Source organism: Caretta caretta, chromosome 4 (genome assembly GCF_965140235.1).
Source record: "Caretta caretta isolate rCarCar2 chromosome 4, rCarCar1.hap1, whole genome shotgun sequence".
In the NCBI taxonomy this organism is placed as follows: domain Eukaryota; kingdom Metazoa; phylum Chordata; order Testudines; family Cheloniidae; genus Caretta; species Caretta caretta.
In genome coordinates, this window is record NC_134209.1 from 17332571 (window position 1) to 17355906 (window position 23336).

General features: G+C 44.4%; 1 non-coding gene across 1 annotated transcript; it reads left to right on the forward strand.

Annotated features, from left to right (window-relative positions):
- The first annotated feature begins 17950 nt into the window (after positions 1-17950).
- TRNASTOP-UCA (transfer RNA opal suppressor (anticodon UCA)) lies at positions 17951-18037 on the forward strand. The gene has a single exon. It is a non-coding gene; the product is annotated as a tRNA-Sec (tRNA).
- The last annotated feature ends 5299 nt before the right edge of the window (positions 18038-23336 follow it).

Below are 23336 nucleotides of genomic sequence, written 5' to 3' on the forward strand. Positions count from 1 at the left end.
TGGCTTTGCTGGAAATGTGTTCTCCCTTGATGTGAATGAGCACGTATGTAATTTGTAATTTGTAATTAAACAGAGCCTTAAATCATCCCAGATTCCACTGTGTGTGTGTGTGTGGGGGGTGTTCATCATGTTGCACAACCTTTTAGGAATGCGACAGTGAGAGCGAGCAAACTTTACCATGCTACAGCGTCTCCCCAGATTCTGTTGATGGTTTGTGATTGAGCTCCATGCTGCCCCTACTCTATTATGCAATTCGGTAGATGCCAGATAAGTAGCAAAACGCAGCCCCAGGGCCTCTTTTAGGTAATGTCTCATATTGCACATTTTGTTATGTTCTGCTGTGCTGCAGACTATTCTAGTCAGGTCTCTAGCCTTTACAGTGTAGTGTCAAAGACTGTCATCAACACTAATTGCATAAAGGCAGGCTTCATTTCTGCCATGAGTCACACACTATGCTGAAAGATCCCATTTCGACTACCCCCTAGGAAAAGCAAATTAAAATATTGGTATAGAAGTACGCTTAATAGAATAGGCCATTTCCACTTCAGGCTGTAGTTGTGTCTGGTTGCACACATCTCCATTTGCCAACAGTTGGGAGGGACGATTCGGACACTTGTCTAATTGTCTCCTGTAGACTCTTGAGGAAATAACACTTCCTGTGTTATGGTTTCTTTCCTTTAAATCAATCGGACAGGTTAGCGTGACAGAATTCTGCTTCTGGCACCTTTTATTATTGTCAATGAGGGGCGAGGGAAAGAAGTCTCCAGGTGAATCACTTTGATATTTTTTATTATATATTTATGTATTTTGCCTCCTTGGAAGATTATGAGAAAGCTTAACTGGCACACGGAACATAAATACATTCAGATGCACATTCTAGGAGAGGGACAAAGTGTCAAGGATTCTAGCTCATGTTATATAATCTGATCCTTCAAGATTATAGTCGGAAAATTGTAATCGGCAAAAAATGTCAATGTAGAGGGAAGGGAGAACCGGGGGATTTTTTTAAAATGTCAGTTTCCTGGTTTTACTGCAGTGTCCTGAACAAGTGCATTGAGTGCATCTGCTGTACAGATCTTTATTGTTTCTTCTGACTTTGGAAAAAAAATCTCCTAGTTTATTTTAAATACAGAGGGGTAAACAGTAAGGTGGCAAAGTCTGCCGATGATACGAAATTACTCAAGATAGTTAAGTCCACAACAGACTGAGAAGAGTTATAAAGGGAGCTTGCAAAACTGGGAGACTAGGCAACAAAATGGTAGATGAAATTATATGTTGATACATGCAAAATAATTCATAGTGGAGAACATACTCCTAACTATACACATAAAATGGTGGGGCCTAAATTAGTTGTCACTACTCAAGAAAGAGATCTGGGAGTCATTGTGTACAGTTCTCTGAAAACATCCGCTCAGTGTGCCTCGACAGTCAAAGAAGCTAACAGAATATTAGGAACCAATAGGAATGGGACAGATAATAAGACAGTAAATATCATAATCACAGACTCATAGAATATCAGGATTGGAAGGGACCTCAGGAGGTCATCTAGTCTAACCCCCTGCTCAAAGCGGGACCAATCCCCAACTAAATCATCCCAGCCAGGGCTTTGTCAAGCCTGACCTTAAAAACTTCCACCACCTCCCTAGGTAACGCATTCCAGTGCTTCACCACCCTCCTAGTGAAAAAGATTTTCCTAATATCCAACCTAAACCTCCCAAACTGCAACTTGAGACCATTACTCCTTGTTCTGTCTTCTGCTACCACTGAGAACAGTCTAGATCCATCCTCTTTGGAACCCCCTTTCAGGTAGTTGAAAGCAGCTATCAAATCCCCCCTCATTCTTCTCTTCTACAGACTAAATAAGCCCAGAACCCTCAGTCTCTCCTCATAAGTCATGTGTTCCAGTCCCCTAATCATTTTTGTTACCCTCCACTGGACGCTTTCCAATTTTTTCACATCCTTCTTGTAGTGTTGGGCCCAAAACTGGACACAGTACTCCAGATGAGGCCTCACCAATGTCAAATAGAGGGGAACAATCAAGTCCCTCGATCTGCTGGCAATGCCCCTACTTATACATCCCAAAATGCCATTGGCCTTCTTGGCAACAAGAGCACACTGTTGACTCAGATCCAGCTTCCCATCCACTGAAACCCCTAGGTCCTTTTCTGCAGAACTGCTGCCGAGCCATTCGGTCCCTAGTCTGTAGCGGTGTCACAGAGTCTCTGGGCAATGCTCTGGAACTGCTCCCTACGAAGCCAGTTAGGACTCTGGTGATGTCTCATCTCTGTGAACAGACTGTATTCAGGGCAAAAAGCTCACACAGCTTCCACCTTCCTTGGTTTGAGCTGGGAGCATTCAGCATCCTCTGCTCCTCAGTGCGCTTCCCACAGCAAGTCCACCAGAGGGTCCTGCTCCCCAGCTTTGCACTCAGACGTGACTCTTAGCCAGCCAGTAAAACAGAGGTTTATTAGATGGCAGGCACATGATCTAAAACAGAGCTTGCAGGTACAGAGAACAGGACCCCTCAGCCCGGTCCATTTGGGCGGAGGGGGGGCAGTGAGCCAGACAACCATGTCTGCACTTCACTCCTCATCCCCAGCCATCCCAAACTAACTCACCCTCCAGCCACTCCTCCTCTGGGCTTTGGCTCTTTCCTGGGCCAGGAGGTCACCTGATTCCTTTGTTCTCCAACCCCTTTAGCTATCACCTTGCAGAGGGGAAGGGCCCAGGCCATCAGTTGCCAGGAGACAGAGTGTCAGCCATTTATGTACCCTGGCCCTTTGCTCTGCAACAATTACAACCCTTTATCCCACCACCTAGAGACTTAAGAAAGTCATAGGGGAAACTGAGGCACCCTGACATTATTCAGAGGAAACATTAAGAACAGTCCCACTTCGTCACAAGCGGTGCATGGCATTCTTCGGTCCTAAGTGCAGGACTCTGCACTTGTCCTTGTTGAACCTCATCAGATTTCTTTTGGACCAATGCTCTAATTTGTCTAGGGTCCTCTGTATCCTATCCCTACCCACCAGCGTATCTACCTCTCCTCCCAGTTTAGTGTCATCTGCAAACTTGCTGAGAGTGCAATCCACACCATCCTGCAGATCATTAATGAAGATATTGAACAAAACCGGCCCCAGGACCGACCCTTGGGGCACTCCACTTGATACCGTCTGCCAACTAGACATGGAGCCATTGATCACTACCCATTGAACCCGACAATCTAGCCAGCTTTCTATCCACCTTTATAGTCCATTCATCCAGCCCATACTTCTTTAACTTGCTGGCAAGAATACTGTGGGAGACTGTGTCAAAAGCTTTGCTAAAGTCAAGGAATAACACGTCCACTGCTTTCCCCTCATCCACAGAGCCAGTTATTTCATCATAGAAGGCAATTAGATTAGTCAGGCATGACTTGCCATTGGTGAATCCATGCTGACTGTTCCTGATCACTTTCCTCTCCTCTAAGTGCTTCAGAATGGATTCCTTGAGGACCTGCTCCATGATTTTTCCAGGGACTGAGGTGAGGCTGACTGGCCTGTAGTTCCCCAGATCCTCTTTCTTCCCTTTTTTAAAGATGGGCACTACATTAGCCTTTTTCCAGCCCTCCGGGACCTCCCCCAATCGCCATGAGTTTTCAAAGATAATGGCCAATGGCTCTGCAATCACATCTGCCAACTCTTTTAGCACTCTCGGATGCAGCGCATCCGGCCCCATGGACCTGTGATCGTCCAGCTTTTCTAAATAGTCCCGAACCACTTCTTTCTCCACAGAGGGCTGGTCACCTCCTCCCCATGCTGTGCTGCCCAGTGCAGTAGTCTGGGAGCTGACTTTGTTCGTGAAGACAGAGGCAAAAAAAGCATTGAGTACATTAGCTTTTCCCACATCCTCTGTCACTAGGTTGCCTCCCGCATTCAGTAAGGGGCCCACACTTTCCCTGAGCTGCTTCTTGTTGCCAACATACCTGAAGAAACCCTTCTTGTTACTCTTAACATATCTTGCTAGCTGCAACTCCAGATGTGATTTGGCCTTCCTGATTTCCCTCCTGCATACCCGAGCAATATTTTTATACTCTTCCCTGGTCATTTGTCCAATCTTCCACTTCTTGTAAGCTTCTTTTTTGTGTTTAAGATCAGCAAGGATTTCACTGTTAAGCCAAGCTGGTCACCTGCCATATCTACTATTCTTTCTACACATCGGGATGGTTTGTCCCTGTAACCTCAATAAGAATTCTTTGAAATACAGCCAGCTCTCCTGGACTTCTTTCCCCCTCATGTTATTCTCCCAGGGGATCCTGCCCATCAGTTCCCTGAGAAAGTCAAAGTCTGCTTTTCTGAAGTCCAGAGTCCGTATTCTGCTGCTCTCCTTTGTTCCTTGTGTCAGGAACCTGAACTTGACCATCTCATGGTCACTGCCTCCCAGGTTCCCATCCACTTTTGCTTCCCCTACTAATTCTTCCCGGTTTGTGAGCAGCAGGTCAAGAAGAGCTCTGCCTCTAGTTGGTTCCTCCAGCACTTGCACCAGGAAACTGTCCCCTACACTTTCCAAAAACTTCCTGGATTGTCTGTGCACCGCTGTATTGCTCTCCCAGCAGATATCAGGATGATTAAAGTCTCCCATGAGAACCAGGGCCTGCGATCTAGTAGCTTCTGCGAGCTGCCGGAAGAAAGCCTCATCCACCTCATCCCCCTGGTCCGGTGGTCTATAGCAGACTCCCACCACGACATCACCCTTGTTGCTCACACTTCTAAACTTAATCCAGAGACTCTCAGGTTTTTCTGCAGTTTCATACCGGAGCTCTGAGCAGTCATACTGCTCCCTTACATACAATGCAACTCCCCCAACTTTTCTGCCCTGCCTGTCCTTTCTGAGCAGTTTATATCCATCCATGACAGTACTCCAGTCATGTGAGTTATCCCACCAAGTCTCTGTTATTCCAATCACATCACAATTCCTTGACTGTGCCAGGACTTCCAGTTCTCCCTGCTTGTTTCCCAGGCTTCTTGCATTTGTGTATAGGCACTTGAGACAACTCGCTGATCATCCTTCTTTCTCAATATGAGGCAGGAGCCCTCCCCTCTCACGCTCTCCTGCTCATGCTTCCTCCTGGTATCCCACGTCCCCACTTACCTCAGGGCTTTGGTCTCCTTCCCCCGGTGAACCTAGTTTAAAGCTCTCCTCACTAGGTTAGCCAGACTGCTTGCGAAGATGCTCTTCCCTCTCTTCGTTAGGTGGAGCCCGTCTCTACCTAGCACGCCTCCTTCTTAGAACACCATCCCATGGTCAAAGAATCCAAAGCCTTCTCTCCAACACCACCTGTGTAGCCATTCGTTGACTTCCATGATTCAACAATCTCTACCCAGGCCTTTTCCTTCAACGGGGAGGATGGACGAGAACACCACTTGCTCCTCAAACTCCTTTATCCTTCTTCCCAGAGCGACGTAGTCTGCAGTGATTCACTCAAGGTCATTCTTGGCAGTATCATTGGTGCCCATATGGAGAAGCAGGAAGGGGTAGCGATCTGAGGGCTTGATGAGTCTCGGCAGTCTCTTCATCCCATCGTGAATCCTAGCTCCTGGCAAGCAGCAGATTTCTCAGATTTCCCGGTCGGGGCGGCAGATAGATGACTCAGTCCCCCTGAGAAGAGCATCCCTGAGCACCACCACCCGCCTCCTTCTCTTGGGAGCGGTGGTCGTGGAACCCCCAACCCTAGGACAGTGCATCTCATGCCTTCCAATCGGTGGAGTCTCCTTCTGTTCCCTTCCCTCAGAAGTATCATCTCCGCATTAGTACCTGTGGAGAGGACATGAAAACTGTTGCTTACCTGTATCTGCATTGCTGGTACATGGACTCTCCCCTTTCTTCTTCTGGAGGTCACATGCTGCCAAATTTCTTCAACGTCCTCCTGTCCCCACAGTGCAGCCTGCTCTGAATCTTCATAACATTGTGCCCGTAGAAGCATATCCTGACGTCTGTCCAGGAACTCTTCAGTTTCTCTTATGCAGTGCAGGGTCGATACTTGTTTCTCCAGACTTTGAACCTTCTCTTCCAATATGGAGACCAGCTTGCACTTTGTACAGACAAAGTCGCTTCTGTCCTGTGGAAGAAAGACAAACATGGCACATCCAGTGCAGGTCACAACAGCTGAACGCTCCCCATCCATATTACCTTCCTTCTACGAGCTTTCTCAGGAGTTGTAGTAACTACTCAGAGAAGCCTGTAAGATGTAAGCCTCAGTGGGCTCTCCCCAGGCGAACTCCCTCTGTTAGCCTCTCTGCTGTTTGCTGCTCAGCTAGTTCGCAGCTGACTGGCTTTTTAGAGCAGTCAGGTCCACTCAAGGCTCACCTGGAACAAAGCACTCCCAATTCACACTTTTCAAACAATCAATCAAGCACACGGTGAAACTGTCCCCGCAACAGACACTCAGATACTCACCAACACAGCCCCCCTAATGCAGCACTTAGCGTACCTCCTCTCAGACAGATCCCAGGCAAACTCCCTCTGTGAATAATGGCACTATGTGAATCCACCCCTTCAAAACTGCATGCAGTTCTTGTCCCCCCCCATCTCAGAATTAATATGTCAGAATTAGAGAACGGTTCAGAGATGGGCAACAAAAATGATTAATGGTCTGGAACAGCTTCCATATGAGGAGAGATTAATAAGATTGGGACAGTTCGGCTTGGAAAGGCAAAAAAAGTCAAAAAAAAGTCATGGGAATATTACAGCTGGATGTACCTCTAATTATTTTCATACCGTTTCTTTCCCCTTCTGCTTCTAATATACGCTTTTGAAATGCGGTCACCAGAACTAAAAACCCAAATCTAAACAAATCTAAACAGAGCTAAATTATGGCAATCTAGTCTTACCCTGGCACCAGGGAATCTCATTGTCTTGAGTGTAGTAGCTGATTTAAGAGTTTAAATGAACAGGGCAGTTCATACTTCTTGGAACTCTGGTCTGAAAACTCAGGCATGCACTCAGTTCTCATTTTCAAACTTTCTCTTGCATCCATGAGGGCTAGAAACAGATTTTTTTAAATGAAAGCTGAGAGTCTGATGTCATCACGCAACTTCATGAACCTAGGAATGGGCCTATAGTACCTAGATTAAAGTGCAGGTTAGGATGTACCAGACATGTCTGTAATGGCATTATAACATTTTCCGTATTCTCTGTCCCTTTCTTGATATAGCCCAGTGGGTTTGCTTTTATGATTTCTACTGCACAGTGAGCAGATGTTGGTATCAAGCGGCCCAGGGTCCTGCCTTCATCTTAGTCTTGATTGGTCACAGTTAATTTGAAACCCATCTAAGCTGCAGGGTGCATTACATTGCATTTTTGTCTACGTTGAATTTCATCTGCCATCATGTTGTCCACTCACTGAGTTTTGTTAGGTCCTTCCTCACAATCCCAATCTAGTCTAGGTGAGTGTGATGAAGGGCATCAGAATCTTGCCCTAAATCAGGAGAGGCATAGGAAGAACATCACATTTGCTACCGCAAATGTCTTTAAGTGCATTTATTTGTGTGTTGGTTTTCCTTTACTTTTTCTTTCATTCCTCATGCAGCCCCAGCACACCTGTCAAACACAAGCATTAAGGCCAGGTCTACATTACACACTTACTTTGGTATAACTATGTTGTTCAGGGGTGTGTAAAAACCTTAACTGCTCAACAGACAGTGCTATGCCAGCAGAAGAGACACAGCTACCTCCTCTCATGGAGGTGGATTTATTAAGCCAACAGGAGAGCTCTCTGCCATCATCTTAGAGCATCTTCACCAAAAGCACTACAGCTCTGTCGATGACCTGCTTTTAGCAGGATGTGAAAGCTGGGGCAGTCACAGTGGGTATGTTTACACCGTAATTAAATACCCGTGGCTACTCTGTGTCAGCTGACTTGGTGTCACGGGGCTGACCCTTCCACCTCGTGTTGTACCAGAGTCTGGGCTACAGCCAAGTAAGCTGCCATGGGACAGCTGTGGGTGTGTATTTACTATGTAGACATAACCAGTACTGCCAACCCCAACAATTCCAAAATCAGAAGTCAGGACCCAAAAGTTCATGAAGCCAATTAAAAGAAATAGTACATTTGGACCTTACTCTTTTCTGTCTAGTTGGTGAACCTTTATGAGGCACAAATCTAAGCTTTTCCCCATGACCATGGGCTAGAAACTTACTCTGGAAAGAAAACTTAAGCTGAGATTCTCACATATTCAATTGGCTCTTGGAGCTGGGTGATAAGAAAAATGCCAAATATCATGATAATATTGTGAGAGTTGACAAACGAAGGCAGCAGTTATCTGAATGTGCTTCAGCTCAACACTGAGGAATGAATGAGAGCTGGGAGGATGCCATCCATTGACATAGCAATATACTTCTAAGGCTATGTCTACACAACAGAGCTTACAGCGACACATCTGTATCAATGCAGCTGCTCAAAGCGGAACCCAACCCCGACTAAATCATCCCAGCCAGGGCTTTGTCAAGCCAGGCCTTAAAAACCTCTAAGGAAGGAGATTCCACCACCTCCCTAGGTAACCCATTCCAGTGCTTCACCACCCTCCTTGTGAAATAGTTTTTCGTAATACCCAACTTAGACCTCCCCAACTGCAACTTGAGACCACTACTCCTTGTTCTGTTATCTGCTACCACTAAAAACAGTCTAGATCCATCCTCTTTGGAACCCCCCATCAGGTAGTTGAATGCTGCTATCAAATCCCCCCTCATTCTTCTCTTCCGCAGACTAAATAAGCCCAGAACCCTCAGCCTCTCCTCATGAGTCATGTGCCCCAGCCCCCTAATAATTTCCGTTGCCCTCCGCTGGACTCTCTCCAATTTGTCCACATCCTTTCTGTAGTGGGGGGCCCAAAACTGGATGCAGTACTCCAGATGTGCCCTCACCAGTGCTGAATAGAGGGGAATAATCACTTCCCTCGATCTGCTGGCAATGCTCCTACTAATGCAACCTCAGTTTCCCCTTCTGTAAAATGGAGTAACTGTGCTGACCCCTTTATAAAATGCTTTGAGATCTACTAACAAAAAGTGCTATTTAAGAATAAGTATGAATATCTTTGAGAGGATTAGAAGCTGTCTGGGCCCATATCAGTAACTTGACAAGTACACAGAACACAAGAGCCTTACAGAAATGCTCATAATGTCTCTTGTTTGCTTCTTGCAAAGGGAAGAATAGGAAAGCAAACAGTTTTATACTGGATGAGGAGAGAATATGGCAGTATCCCAGGAACCTTTGCAACCAGGTGGGCTGCAAATTGGAATCGACTTTTTCCTCCTTCAGCCAGCCCTTCCATTTATTCCTCATGGGAGAAAGGAAACCAGTGTTAGAAACATTATTCCAACTGACAATAACACCTAGCACTGGGCCAGGATGGCACCTTTCTAGCAGTGTATATAACTGTCACTGGAAATAGGTGGAATAGTTTTTTCTGCTCAGGTGATCCTCAGTGGTCTGAGGTACAAGCTTCAAACCTTTGGCTCTGTGACAATGGAGTGGTTCAATTCCACCTCCTGGGTGCAGTTGCAGTACCAAGGGCTCATGCTGCATGACTGAGAATGCTGTCCTCCCTTTTGAGAATCTATCTAGAAAGAGGAGCTTTGCAAGATGACCTTCACCCCTCTGTAAAGGAATACGCATGTGAAGGAGACCATCGCAATAACAGGAGAGTTGAATAGAACACAGGCTTTAAGCAATACCCGCACCGCTCCTTTTGTTGTTGCTGTTGCTGGGAGAAGAGTGAAGAAGCCGTTTTATCTCCATTCTAATTAGTTTAGTCTCACTGTTCTTCTCTGGCCAAACAGTTCCTGGTTCAAGTAAATCTTCAGTGCCCAGATCGAACAGCAATTCCCAACTTTGGGGAGTACAAAACTGCACTGATCTCTGACTCCAGCTCTGTATAAGACAGCTGGAGATTCGATAAAGAGAACATATGGCTCTTGTTCAATATTCTGGGATTCCTTGTCTCCTTCTTCATACAAATTAGAGCAAAATAGTTCCTCAGTCAGCCAGTATTTTGTTTTTTTTTTGGCTGTTTTTTTTTTCTTTCTGGCCAATATGGGAAATGTTGTGTGTAGGAATTAAATGCCAAACCATGCTGGCCGTGCCTGGGCTTTACAGATATGCAATGCTACACTCTGATAATCAGCTGTCATCTCTCATCTTAGCTACTGTATGCTTCACCCTTATAGAGGATAAGGAGCGAGAATGGGAGCTGTTCAATATCCCAGGGTGCTCTGTCACCATGCTGGAGGCAAATTAGGCAAATCTTTCGGAGAGCCATTCCACTTCCTCCTCACAGGGGGAAGGAAAACGGTATTCAGGGGATCATGCCAAATGGAAACTACGCACTCAACACAGAAGCAAGCCAGTTCCTTCTATGTGGGTTACATAGTGATAAGCTACAAGATCTGATCTCTATTGGGTTTTATAATGTGTGGTGAGTGGCGCATTTTGCCGCCTAAATGAGCTTCAGATCTATGTGGTACCTGTTTCAAGGTCATAGCTGTCTAGTGACACAATGGTTCAGTTCCATCACTTGGGTGTTCTCCATGTGCCAGACAGGCCTTCTGTCTCAGCGTGTGTTCCAGCCTTTATTTAGAGAGCTTTCCTCTCTGAGAAAGTCGCTCCTGAATCAGCTTTCCCTGTCCAGTGTTTGAGGAAAGAAGATGATGACTGTGCCATCAATGAAGGAAATATGCCCCTCATAGTTGTAGATTAGACACAAAGCAATACTTCAGGATTTCATGTGTCAGCATTAGGTAAGAAGTTCTTCTTATATAAAATCATAGCTGGAAAGTTTGTTGTGCCCTGTGCAAGCAAAGACACAGACAGAAAGTGTTCTGACCTGCCTGCCCTTTGCTCGGGCTCTTTCATTTCAAGACACGGAAAAGCTTTTCTTAGCTTTAGATTGGTGTTAGGTTTCTTACAGGAAATCCTGTCTTAAAATTCTAAGCTTTTTTAATGCCCCATCTGTCCAAACCAGAGACTGTGAGAAGTCATTGCTATAAGTCCTGGGGCTTCAGCTCCAACAGTAGTTAATCTTTACTTTAGTCCCGGATATTGATGATTCGATACCCAGTGTTCGTTAAGAAGGTGGCTGCTACAGCTTTCAGACAAGGGAAGAGCTGGTAATTTTGCTTAGATAGTGGAATAGATCTTTCTTTGAGACCTGCCTGTGAAATAGGATTATTCTATAACCAAGGAAAGACACTGTATCTCTTTGTGTATCTGTTCCCTCTCTCTGTAAAATAGGTATTGTAATGTTGCTTGTCATTTTATATTTTGTACTCAAATCCCTTATGATGTTAAATTCAGCAATACATGGGAAGGGGTCAGATGCTCCTGTGAAGGGTACCTCTGAATGTCTACATAAATAAAAAGAACACAAAGCCTTTATGAAGGGGTCCCCATTAGAAGTGGGCTTTTCCTCTTCTCCCTCCTGCCTCCCCAACGATAGCTTATTCAGCAAAATATGCGGTTTCAGTCAACCCTAAACTATTTGCAAATTTGACATGAGTTTGCCCAATCGTTTCAGCCCCCCAAAAGTTGGGGGATTCACAAGTGGATTTAGGTGTCATTCACAAAACAGCAGCAGGAGCTGGAGAAGAGGTGTGTGCAGGGGAATTTAGCTACAGCTCACGAAAGCTTATGCTCAAATAAATTGGTTAGTCTCTAAGGTGCCACAAGTCCTCCTTTTCTTTTTGCGAATACAGACTAACACGGCTGTTCCTCTGAAACCTGTCACTCTGTATCAGGCAGTTTAAAACTGATAAGGAGAGAGCATGACAGGTGTTCAGTATCCCAGGATCCTTTGCCACCATGACTAGTGCAAATCAGAGCCTAATCTTTCCTGAATCAGGCAACCCTAGCTTTTACTTCTTTTGTTCTACCATTTGACACCTGCTTTGGAATGAGAATGCCAACTAGCAATTATACACACAGCAAAGGGACTGAACAATTCCGTCTACCTGAATTGTGTTGCTTCCGGTTAAAACAATTTGTCTGTATTGTATATTGCTTGGCAGGCGTTGAACTTTTTTGACTCTGTGATCCTCAGCGATCTGGATGTAGGTTTCAAACTGATAACTGTCTAGCCACAGAGTGGATTAATTCCACCTCCTGGGTGCTCCTGTGATGATGACAGGTTGTTCTTAGATTGCTCTTTATTCATTAATAGGATTTTTTTAAATTAATAAAGCAGAACTCGAAAATCTTGTTCTCCCCAGTGGGAAGGGAATCTCAATGTGTCCTTAATCTATGGAACAAAGCTGATTCTTGGGCCACAAACACACCACAGCTGTTTGTGGAGTAGTCAGCAAATGACAGCATAGCATTGTGTATTTCACTCAGAGAGTGTGTAAAAAATCTTCCAAGTGAACACATAGACAGAGAAAGTCCTGTCCTGCCTACCATTGGACCACGATCTTTTACGTCGAGGCTGAGGAAACCTTCTTTCAGATTGAGCCTGGAGTTGAGCTAAAATTGGGAGCTTTTCTAACCCACTGCTTAGCGTGTCTCTGTCCCAGCTGGGGCCAGTCCATAGAGGAGGAGGAAAGCGTTGAAGAGCTTGGAACGTTAGCTCAAGCTGTAGTTACCTGACGTCCTCACTGAGGAGGGCATAAGTTTGATAGCAGCTGTTTGGTATGGAGTATTACATTATATGGAATAAAAGGCCTGAAAAGTTAACAGAACCATCAATAAAGTTGAGAGTTTTTTATACAGAGACCTCAGCCTGCTTAGTACCATGGTATATATGCGATTAAAAATCAAATTTTTAGAAGGAATGTCCTCTCCCCAACCCCCACATTTCTTACAGGGTTATAGCTGTCCTTTTGCGAGGGGAACGGGGGTGTGTGGAGAAAAAAGGTTAGAGGAGATGGGCTGAAGTGGTTGTTGTTGTTAAAGTCTGGTCCCATTTCCAAAAAACCCACACAAGAGAGAAAAAACAAAGAACAGCACAGATAGAAACTGTGGGTTCTGCCTCCGGTGCTGACTTTCACTTGCAGTCTCATTGCTGGAGAAACACACGCACGGCTCATTATCTCTTTAGCCACTTCGAGACCTGGCAAGCTCACACTGAGGGCTGTATGTGTGCAGTGATGTCATCTCCCTCCCTCTCTCTGGCCCAGTCTGGTTGGGACAACTCTCAGGATTAGCACAAAGAAAGCACAATGGTGTCACGCTGGATCCCAGGAGACAGCAAGAGTGGCAGCCATGATTGTAAAGCTTCCTGCAGTGGGTGTTGACAGACGGCTTCTTCCTCCATCCATCCATATTTCCTCCCACCACCAAGTCTTTCTTTCTTTAAGAAGCCCTCAAAGGGACGATGGATGGACTAGCCCATCCCTTCATTATTTTGTTCACCAGTTAGGCCTAATTTCTGCACATTTTGGTCCATTTTTTTAGTTCCACACTTTTCTTGTTCCTCAGCCATAACCTTAACACAATCCTTGAGTTATATCAGGAGGCCTTTTTGTTTGGACTAATTCAATCTGTCTGTCTCCTTTTTCACCTTTTCCCATTAACATTTATTGTTAAAGGTTATTGTGACACTGTATAAACTTTCAGTTGCTTTCTACAGTTGAGCTGACAATTTGCATAACTTGTAGGTCCAATTATCTCAATAAGTGTGATGGCAGCCGTTAAGAAGATCTTTTTCTAGCAAAACTTTCAGCCGAGGGAAGAACTGATGCTTTCCCCAAGGTAGTGGAATGGGATCTCTTTGCTTGACATCTGTCAGCGGAACAAGTTGCATCTGTAACCAAGGTAAGACTTTAATCTCTTGGAGTCTGTGTTCCCTTCTCTCTAAAAGGGATATTCTAATATTTTATCAGTACATATGGGTCATATGATGATAAATCCCATAATAATTGTAAAGAAGTCACATGCTACAATGAAGGGCACCTATTTGTAATTCAGTAAACAACACGACACAAAGCCTTTAATAAGGGCTCACAAAACATTTTTTCCTGCTAATTGCAGGGTAATGAATGAAAAAGAAATGTTATCCCATTCATCACTGGTTTAGTATCAGGCTTTTCTGACCCATTTGGGCAGTGCTGTGCATGAGAATTAGCTCCCAAAGCATGCTGGCTGCTCCCGGACATTATTAACCTGTAATGTTGCCACACTGTAAAATCTGCGCTCATCTCTGACTCTAGCCAGCATGTGTTTTACTCAGTTTAATATAGGAATAGGAGAGAGCATGGACATTGTGCAGTATCCCCAGATGCTTTGTCACCTGGTTTCAGAGAAACAAGTCTCTACTCGCTCCACAGTTAGACAACCCTTCTACTTTTTCCTCAGAAGAGAAAGGAAACCTGTTTTCAAGGGATGAGTCCAACTGTGAAAGACACAATCAGTGCAGGTGCAGGATAGTTTCTTTCCATAAGCCTTGCCTCACCCTCACTATAATGAGAGATTGTTATCAGTGCTTTTTATAGGTCAGGGTGGGTTGTGCTTCTTTGCCTTAGGGACTCTGAGTGGGTCTGGGGTGCTGGCTTCAAACTTGTAGCTGTCTAGCAGCAGAGTGGTTCAATTCCAAGTGGCTCAGCAGAGTGGTTCAACTGGGGGGAGGGAGAGCTCAGTGGTTTGAGAATTAGCCTGCTAAACACAGGGTTCTGAGTTCAATCCTGGAGGGGGCCATTTAGGGATCTGGGGCAAAAATTGGGGATTGGTCCTGCTTTGAGCAGGGGGTTGGACTAGATGACCTCCTGAGGTCCCTTCCCACCCTGATAGTCTATGATTCTGTCTCCTAGGTGTATGCAAGGGTCTCCCTGCAGTTCCTCTTCTCTATTCTAAACTCTTTCTCTAGCAAGTGTAACATTCCACAATCAGCTGCCCCCTATTGGGATGGGAAGCGAATCAATCCTGTGTGTGAGCATGTATAAAAAGATTAGTATTGTGTATCCGAAGAGAAAATTTGTAGAGCAGGCAGTAAAGCACAATGTCGAATTTCATGCATCCTTGAGGGATAGTTAACAACACATTCAATGAAGGTGAGTTGTCCTGCCTGCCATTGGTCCAGACTATTTGACTCTGAGGTGGAGGGATCCTTCTCTTGGCTTGACACTGGCACACAAGAAATCTTTTCAGGAGTGACCTTAGGAAATCTTTATTAGAAACTGCATGGGTTTTCTTCCTAGATGACTGTTAGCATGGGAAAGCAATCTTGTGGCTTCAGGAGAAGAACAGGACTCAGGAGTAGAGTTAGGCAGGTAATTGGGACTTTTTTGGTTCCCTGGCAGTTCTGAAGAACAGTCTGGCTTGGGTTTGGTGGTGGTGCTGCTTATCTTGTAAGCATTAGTCCAGAGGTTGGGGCACTCAGCTGGAAGTTGGGAAGGCCCAGGCTGAATACACCCTTCTACCTGCTGTGGAGGAAACCACTGAACTTGGGTCTTTTCTATGTTGCAGATGCAGGAGAGTGCCCTAATCACTGGGCTATGTGATAGCTTGATTTGCATATTGCGGGATGGAACATCAGTTTTCAGACCAGATCAACTCACAATGCATATTTTTTTCTAGAGAATGGAGAATCCATTTTATACCATTCTAATTAGTTTAGTAGCTGTTTTTTTTTTTTTCCTTTCCATTGCTGGCCAACTGGGGAATTGTTCTCTCTGAAAAATAGCTATCCGTTCTTGGCCCTATTAAGTCTGCATTGTTCCACTCTTTTGAAAAAGCAAAACTGTCCTGATCTCTGACTCCAACTCCTGAGCCAGACAGTTTGGTACTTGATAAGGAGAGAGTATGGCAGGTTTTCAATATCTTCATTATCATCGTGCTTGGTGCAAATTATACCCTACCCTTTCCTCAATCAGCTAACCCTTCCACTCTCCTCTTTTGTTCTCCCACAGAAACTTGCTTTGGAGAGATGATACCAACTGGCAATTATACACACAGCAAAGTGGCAGAGCACTTCCTTCCCGCCTGGGTCACATAGCCCTCAGTGCAAAGAGTGTGCACTGCTGTGTTTTAGATAGGTAAAAAACTAGACCCTACACAAAACTATGTGTTCCTAAGTGATGTGGGGGTATAGCCTTTAAACCTGTAGCTGTCTAATACCAGAGTGGTTCAATTCCACCTCTTGGAGGCAATTGTGGTGATGGCCCATCTTTCTTTGAGCTTGTGCTCCCCACTCATTAGGAAGCATTTTCATTCTTAAGAGGAGAACTCTGAAATCTCCTGTAACCCAGTGGGAAGGGAGTCATGTTGTGTTCTTCATCGATGGGAAGAAAATGGTGCTTGGAGCACTGAACAGGACACCACAGCCTGTAGATTAGTCAACAAACAACAGTGTAGCGTTTTGCGTCACACTGAGAGATCGGGAAAACATTCTTCTACGTGAACCGAGAGCACAGACAGAGCGTGTCCTGTCCTGTCGGCCATTGTCTTCTATTTGAAGGCAGAGGAAATCTTGTCCCAGCTTGATTTTGATTTGCCACAGGATCATCTTTTTGAGGGGGCCAGGTGGAAATCCCAGACTAGAAATATGAGCTGCTCAGTGTGTGTTTGGTGTTGCCTTCTGTGCCCGATCTGCAAGGCCCTGAGTTTGTTTCCCATCACCTTTACAAATCAGGGCTGGCTTCCCCTTCATTTTGCTCTGCATCCTTGGAACTTGGGAGATCTAGAGGGATTTTTTGTGGGGGAAACCAGCACCCTTCCCAGGATACAGAAGCTTTGATTAGACAATTTAAATGGTCCCGTCTGGCCTTAAAATCCATAAAACTAGTAATTCTTCTGCCAGAAAGATAGACAGTGACAACAGCAGCAAGGTTAAAGCCCCTGTTTTTTGCTGTCAAGCGTCGTCACTCTGACTCAAGCACTAGTCCTCAGTAGACTGTGTAAAAAGAAAAGGAGTACTTGTGGCACCTTAGAGACTAACCAATTTATTTGAGCATAAGCTTTCGTGAGCTACAGCTCACTTCATCGGATGCATACTGTGGAAACTGCAGAAGACATTATATACACAGAGACCATGAAACAATACCTCCTCCCACCCCACTCTCCTGACTAACACGGCTGTTACTCTGAAAGTAGACTGTGTGTAGTTGATGTCTGTCTTTGCAAAACCTGCCTCTTGAGTTCAAGCTGTCACAGCTTCTAAGCTCAGCTCTGACTAGCAGGGGTTCAGTGCTCAGATGACAATTGTCATGCTCTTTCCTTATAAAGCTTCCAGCCAAGAGGAGAGCTGCTGTCTATGCTAAAGCGATGGAATAGGACATCTTAGTGTGACACCTGCCTTTGGCACAGGTTTCTTCTGTAACCTAGATAAGGTTTTCCATCTCTTCCTGGGCATTTCTGAGGGGCTAAGCTGTCATGCTTTGTGGCTGTTAATTCTCTCCTCCTTTCTGAGATGCTTTCTCTGTGAAGAGGAATGTGCAAAATCACCTGCACCCTCGCCTGAAGGGAAACACATAGGGTGGATGCAATATCAATAACTGGAGAGTTCAACAGAACACAGAGCCTTTGAGAAGTGGTCACAGTGGCCCCCTCTGGCTTGTTGCAGAGGGCTGGAGAAGCCCTTAATCAGGAAAGGGCTCTCTGTGTGGAAATGTGCTCCCAAACATTCTGGCAGTGCCTGGCCCCTTTAAAGCTGCAACATCCCACTTCAAAAAACTGCCCTGCTGTCTTCCCCAAGAGATGATATCAAGCCCTGTAATTCTGGATAAGGATACAGTGTGGCAGCTGATCAGCCTCCCAGGATCCTTTGTATCTGCACTGGATGCAAATGAGAGCTTATATTATCCTTATTCAGCCAGCCAGTCTGTTAAGTCCTCATAGGAGAAAATAAACTGCTTTTAGAAAGATGAAACCAACTGGCCACATTACACTCAGAAACAGAGGCAGTTCCTGCCCACCTCTATTACATAACCCCCACTGAGAAGAATTCAGCTATCGGTGCTTTATATATTTAGGAGTTGGGTGTTTGTTTCTGCCCAGGTGATCCTCAGTGGTCTGGGGTGCAGGCTTCAAACCTGTAGCTGTCTAGGAACAGAGTGGTTCAACTCCACCTCTTGGGCGGATGCATGGTAGGTTATTATTCTGTTGTCTGATGTCTGATTCTGTTGTCTATTAAGACCCCTGAATGGGGGAACACATGAGAAAAGCAGGGAAAACTCCAGTTTGCCTCCAAGCATATATCTATGCTGCAGTTAAATAGCCACAGCTGGCTGAGGGGCTGTGGAATTGCAGGTTTAGATAATCAGGCTGCTGCCTGAGCTTAGGATCCTACAGTCCAGATTTACATGTTTAAACAGATTCTTAGCCTGAGCCCAAGTCAGCTGGCCAAGGGCCAGCTACAGGTTTTCAATTGCAGTGTAGCTACACCCTAAGGCAGGGTTCTCAAACTGGGGGTTGGACCCCTCAGGGGGTCATGAGATTATTACATGGGGGGGGGGGGGTCGCGAGCTGTCAGCCTCCACCCCAAACCCCACTTTGCAACCAGCATTTATAATGGTGTTAAATATATTAAAAATGTTTTTAATTTATAAGGGGGGGGGGTCGCACTCAGAGGCTTGCTGTGTGAAAGGGGTCACCAGTACAACAGTTTGAGAATCACTGCCCTAAGGGGATGTTATGCTACCACAGACAAAGTCATTAGGCTATTAACGACAGTCAAAACTGATTTTTCAATTGCTTATAAGTTTATTGTTATTCTACCTTTTTTATTTTCAATCCTAGAAAAGAGCACATTGGTTTCCTTGCATGCCAAATTTAAAATGTCAGTCATTTCTGCATGATCGGCAAGTTGTGGGGAAAAAAAATGTTTGAAAATGAGATTTTTTTCCCGCCAAAATAGAGATATATAACTAACAATTGGACAAAGAAATTTTGTTCAGACTTTCCAGAAATATTCACCTCTGAGTAAATGTCAAACCGAGAACATTTCAGTCCCCAAAAGGAATATTGCAGAGAGTTGTTTATTTGAGACAAAATGGAAACTGTTTTTGCAAATATTTCTCTATTGGCAAGAGCCAGCATCCGCTCTAATAGCATTTTTGGAACCCTTGATCGTACGGCAACTTTTGTTCTGAACTTTATGCCTTTAAGTATCTTTAGTGACCTTTCAAATGGATTGATCTTATTTGTTTGAAAGATAAGAGCATGTAGGTAAACATTTTGTTGTATTTTATTATGTTATTAGCTCTGTAAGGAATCAATATGCAAAATAATCATAGCTTCTTGAAAATAATTAATAAGCAAAATATGACAGTTTATGCTACACCATCTCCATATTTTGAAACAAGATAAGGGGTTGTCAATTATTTTTTGTCAAGGTCCAAATTTCTTGGTCAAAGTATAGTCAAGGTCCAGACCCCAGACAAAATAATTTAAAAAACGCACAATAACAATAATGATAATAATAAGTAAATAAAAAGATTTCAGGGTCCACCTATTGACTACCCTCAATTATATATATATATATGAAATCACACTGATTGAGATCCTCGGGTGATGAAAATGAGTATTGCTGCTTCAAAATCAATAGATCTAAGCTAATTTACACCAGTTGAGAATATATTTTCTATCGAATATTTCTTTCTCTGATGCGTATTAATTATCCATGATTCTTCTACTTTCCCTATTTACTGCTTTTTCAGGTGCTGCTGATTTCACAATTTTCTTTCAAAAATGGAAAAACTGATCTATCTTAAGAAACCTATCATTTCTTTGTTCAATATACTGCATTTTATTTTTGGCATGCATATTTAAATCCTAATGCGCACACACACAAGAACGATGTGGGTTTTGCTGCTGACATTTTAAAACTCTGCCATACATATCAGGAATTTAACCCCTTGCTGGGTTTAGCAACAGAGCTCAGAATTCTTGCAAAAGAGGAGCACAGTTATAGAGACTGACAATCCATCGGAGGCAAAGGGTATGCATCTAGCAGTGTGCCTCTGAATTGCAATGGGTAAGGGATATGTGAAGGGGTAGAAGCTTTGGTGTCCTGGCAAAATTCCGACCCAGGACCCTGATTCAGGAAATCACCCCTATTCAAGAAGGTCACTGAAGCTTATGCTTAGAAAGCCGGGCTCTTAAGTGCTTCTTGAACTGGGTTGCAAACATCTAACGAACGGCAGCCCTGAATCTGAAATGGAAACTGGACCCTCCCCAAGCAGATCTTATTGGAGGGTCAGGACCTACAATTCCGCCAAGTCTCAAACCTTTCATTACTTCCTGTACTTCTCACAAAGCCTTGTCTGCATACCTTGTTAATGATCACTAGGGCTCTTGCATTACCTCAGTGCAGACCCAATCCTGCTTCACGGATCTCCCATTGACTACAGTGGTTCATTATCTCACCCTTAGTGGGGTAGCAGTTTTCTACAATGGACTCAATTCTTTTCGCTCTTTCAGCAGGTAAGGTAGGGTAGTTTCAACATGCTGTTGGACTCATCCTGCATCTGTGGAGTACAATTAATCCCACTGCAGCAGGAAAATGGACTCAGTGGTCTAACAGACCTTTCCCATCTCCAAATTCTATAGCTTAAAAGGCAGTTAATCTGGACTGTACACAGACCACTAAATCCACCATAATGTATGGAAAAACTGATGGACTACATAAAGGCTTGAGATAAAGGGTTAACCTGGAAGGAATCCTGAAGTTCCATAGAGAGATTTAAACAAGAACAAATACACAGGCCGGATTCTATCCTCTGCTGAGATCTGTTAAAGGCAGGGGTGAAAGTAAACGTAAAGGACTTACTGATGTGCCGGAGTCCTGAGCGGGGGCATGGCCTCAACCGGAAGAGGCGGGGCCTTTAAATCAAGATTTAAAGGCCCCGGGGCTCGGGCTGTGGCTGGGAGCCCAGGGCCTTTAAATCACCCGGAAATACCAGCTGGGAGCTCAGGGGTGAATGAAAGGCCCTGGGGCTCCAGCTGCTGCGGGGCTCCGAGCCCTTTAAATCACTGCCGGAGCCCTACTGCCGCTACCCTGGGGCTCTGGTAGCAGGACTTGGGTGGCACTTTAAAGGGCCCGGGGCTCCCCCGCAGCAGCTGGAGCCCCAGCCCTTTAAATCACCACCAGGGAAGCCGGTCTGGTTTGGCACGGCTTACTTTCACCTCTGGTTAAAGGGCAAGTGATGCCTCCCTGATTCTCATGCTGCACCAGCTCTGGTCCCAGCCATTAGCATAAATTACAGCAGTTTAGGGGCAACTCTAATTTACACCAATGAGCCAAGGCCCCTATGGACCATGCACCCGTTGTGAATGGGTGTAGTTCAGATTCGAGCATTCCCTCAACCAGCTATGCTAAGGTAGGAAAAACAGTTGACGCAGGAGTTGATTTCAGCGCTTTACGTCAGCTGAGAGCTTCACCAACATAGACAATTCTCAACTGGCCAGTTAGAGCCGGGTTTTGCCACTTCGTACCATCTAAGCAGTAAAAATGGCCGGAACAAAGAGAGAGAATCTGTCCTATAAACCTGTGGGTATGGTTTGCCATTGTTGTATTCATGTTTTACACGATTAGAGCCAGCACAGTAATGCTAGCATAAAACTAGTGCAAGAGAGTGAAGGATGAAACCTTCTGTCTCTATTACATTTTAATTGGAAGGAAATCTATCTCTGACTTATTTCAGAGTAACAGCCGTGTTAGTCTGTATTCGCAAAAAGAAAAGGAGGACTTGTGGCACCTTAGAGACAGTGGGGTGGGAGGAGGTATTGTTTCATATTCTCTGTGTATATATAAAGTCTGCTGCAGTTTCCACGGTATGCATCTGATGAAGTGAGCTGTAGCTCACGAAAGCTCATGCTCAAATAAATTGGTTAGTCTCTAAGGTGCCACAAGTACTCCTTTTCTTATCTCTGACTTAATTTCCTTTCTTGTCTCAGCCACACTCTAATAGATCAAGGGACATGCAAATTAAGAGAGAATATTTTGGATATGGCTGATTTTAAAGTTGAACATGAATAATATCTCATGCTTCTGATTTCGTGTCAGTACCATTTTTCTTGCAAAACTGTGGAAACAACGACTGTTTCTTTGTGTGACAAACAGGTTTTTTATTTCTTTGTTAAGAAGGGGAAATGGAATTATGCATCACAATTATTAAAAAGGAGATATCAACTGCCTTGTGTTAGTCAACCTGAAATTGAGCCCTTTCATTAAAATGCAGTAGCATTTATTTTGTGATGAAGTGACAAAGACCCAATTACTCAGAAGCATCAAGATACGCTGTATGGGCTTTTATTTTGTAGCAGGGAACTATTGGCTAAGAAATTCAATCTCCTGGTTATCAGATTATTGGCCAATGCAATTTAATATAGACACTTTTGTTTTGACTTACAGCAATAGAAAATCATTTGTCAAGTGGTTAACCTTGGTTTGCTTTTGGAAATCTCTATTTGGGAAGAGGTGAATGGGATGATTTTCTTTTATTGTAACTGCTCAGGAAAGTGAAGGCTGGATGAGACAGACTAGAAACTTCAGTACAAGAGGAACAATTTAGGTAAGTCTGTTCACTGCATCTTGAGTTAATTTACTCCAGATTTATCCTGCAACACTCCAGTTGTTTTGTTCCACACAGCCCCAGGAGCAAAGATCTACCTTTACTGAGCTAAGTCAGACTGGAGCATGGTTTCATTCTGTTCTGGTATTATGTATCAATAAAACAAACTTTTTTGATACATTTGGCCCCATGCCTAAGGGAATCAAATAGTTTTTCTTTACTCAGCCTCTATTCTGTGCATACAATTAGTGAGCAGCTGTGAGGGAGGAGGGATCATTACTGAGGAATAATGTTCCCTCTAATTTTTGACAGGCCATGTGTGCAAAAAATTGCTTCTGTGCAAATTTTTATGCTTCTGTGCAAATTTTTGTGCACGTGGTGTTTCTCCATGTGCGTGGGGTTTAGGATCTGTGTGTGCACGCACACACGCACTCAGCTTAGAGGGAACAGTGTTGAGGAAGACATGTAGCTGTGGGGAGGAAGAATGATTTTATGGTTAGGGCAGCTGGTGGGGGGTCGGAGATCGGTGTTCAGTCTGTTGCACTCCTACAGTGTTCCTGCATGACTTTGAGCCAATCACTTGGGCTCAGATCCTCAAAGATATTTTTATTACTTATTCCCATGAGATTTAGGCACCTAAATACCTTTGATGATCTGGGCCTTAGTTTTCTGTTCCTCAGTAAAGTGGGGGATAGTTTTCTGCCATGTTGGAAGGCTATATTCACAGCTAATATTCTCCATCCAGCACCTATTCCAACTACTAACTTTTTCTACACAATCTCAGCTGGCTCTCTCTTTTAAATCTCTAGCTGTAAAAGTTGTGAAGAAAACCTCAGGGACGTCTACTGAGGTCTGGACTACAC